This window comes from Arachis ipaensis, chromosome B10 (assembly GCF_000816755.2).
Source record: "Arachis ipaensis cultivar K30076 chromosome B10, Araip1.1, whole genome shotgun sequence".
Classification (NCBI taxonomy): Eukaryota; Viridiplantae; Streptophyta; class Magnoliopsida; order Fabales; family Fabaceae; genus Arachis; species Arachis ipaensis.
This window is the reverse complement of record NC_029794.2, coordinates 27,887,046-27,889,461: the sequence shown is the minus strand read 5'-3', so window position 1 is coordinate 27,889,461 and position 2,416 is coordinate 27,887,046.

Below are 2,416 nucleotides of genomic sequence, written 5' to 3'. Positions count from 1 at the left end.
AGAATCAAAACTTTTAATGAGAATTCCAGGAATCATGCAATGTTAGTTTAAAGCTTCAGTCTAAAAAGATTAGACATGTTTGGCCAAGCTTCAGTAGGACATTACATTCAATAGCTAAATTGATGAGAATCAATCAGCTTTTGTGATGGTGGGAACATCACCTTGAAACTCTAGAATTCATTCTTAAAAATTCTGAAGAAAAGATACCTAATCTAAGCAACAAGATGAACCGTCAGTTGTCCAAACTCGAATAATCCCCGGCAACGGCGCCAAAAACTTGGTGCGCAAAAATCGTGACGGTTCCATTCCTTGGTAACGGCGCTGAAAAATTTATACGCACGTTCATAATCTTAATTCTTTGTCACAATTCCGCACAACTAACCAGCAAGTGCACTGGGTCGTACAAGTAATAAACCTTTCCCACGGACCCACGGAGACTGTCGGCTTGAAGCAAGCTATGGTCATCTTGTAAATCTCAGTCAGGCGGATTCAAATGGTTATGGAGTTTGAAAATAAAGTAAATCTCAGTCAGGCGGATTCAAATGGTTATGGAGTTTAAGGTGATGAAAATAAACATAAAATAAAGATAGAGATACTTATGAAATTCATTGGTGAATTTCAGATAAGCGTATGAAGATGCTTTGTTCCCCTTGAACCTCTGCTTTCCTATTGCCTTCTTCCAATCATTCATACTCCTTTCCATGGCAAGCTTTATGTTGGGCATCACCATTGTCAATGGCTACATCCCGTCCTCTCAGTGAAAATGGTCTTGATGCTCTGTCACAACATCGGCTAATCAGCTGTCGGTTCTCGATCATGTCGGAATAGGATCCATTGATCCTTTTGCGTCTGTCACATTCCCCACAATCGCGAGTTTGAAGCTCGTCACAGTCATCCCTTCCCAGATCCTACTCGGAATACTACAGACAAGGTTTAGACTTTCCGGATCTCAGGAATGGCTGCCAATAATTCTAGCCTATACCACGAAGGTTCCAATCTTAGATCAGAAACCCAAGAGATACGCATTTAAGACATTGCTAGTAGAATAGAGGTGGTTGTCAGGCACGTGTTCATAGGTGAGAATGATGATGAGTGTCACGGATCATCACATTCATCAAGTTGAAGAACGGATGAATATCTTGGAGAAGAAATAGACTTGAGTTGAATAGAAAAACAATAGTACTTGTATTAATTCATGAAGAATAGCAGAGCTCCACACCTTAATCTATAGTGTGTAGAAACTCCACCGTTGAGAATACATAAGAACAAGGTCCAGGCATGGCCGTGAGGCCAGCCCCCAAACGTGTCTAAGACTTATCAAAGAGCCAAAGTATGTCAAGTGTGAAAATACAATAGCAAAAGGTCCTATTTATAGAGAACTAGTAGCCTAGGGTTTACAGAAATCAGTAATTAATGTAGAAATCTTCTTCCGAGACCACTTGGTGTGTGCTTGGGCTGAGCATTGAAGCATTTTCATGTAGAGACTTTTCTTGGAGTTAAACGCCAGCTTTTGTGCCAGTTTGGGGGTTTAACTCCAGCTTTTGTGCCAGTTTTGGAGTTAAACGCTAGAATTCTTAAGCTGACTTGTAATGCCTGTTTGGGCCATTAAATCTCGAGCAAAGTATGAACTATTATATATTTCTGGAAAGCCCAGGATGTCTACTTTCCAACGCAATTGAGAGCGCGCCAATTGGGCTTCTGTAGCTCCAGAAAATCCACTTTGAGTGCAGGGATGTCAGAATCCAACAGCATCTGCAGTTCTTTTTCATCCTCTGAATCAGATTTTTGCTCAGGTCCCTCAATTTCAGCAAGAAAATACCTGAAATCACAGAAAAACACACAAACTCATAGTAAAGTCCAGAAAAGTGAATTTTAAATAAAAACTAATAAAAATATAATAAAAACAAATTAAAATATACTAAAAACATACTAAAAACAATGCCAAAAAGCGTATAAATTATCCGCTCATCAGAGAGATACAAGGAACTGACCAAAAAGTGTGCTTCTGACATGCTTTCAGAATGGACCATCCTGGATATATTCTATGATGGTCTGTCTGAATTATCTAAGATGTCATTGGACCATTCTGCAGGTGGATCCATTCACCTAAAGAAAATGCCTGCAGAAGCTCAAGAACTCATTGACATGGTTGCAAATAACCAGTTCATGTACACTTCTGAAAGGAATCCTGTGAGTAATGGGACGCCTCAAAGGAAGGGAGTTCTTGAAATTAATACTCTGAATGCCATATTGGCTCAGAATAAAATATTGACTCAGCAAGTCAATATGATTTCTCAGAGTTTGAATGGATTGTAAGCTGCATCCAACAGTAGTCAAGAGGCATCTTCTGAAGAAGAAGCTTATGATCCTGAGAACCCTGCAATAGCAGAGGTGAATTACATGGGAAAACCCTATC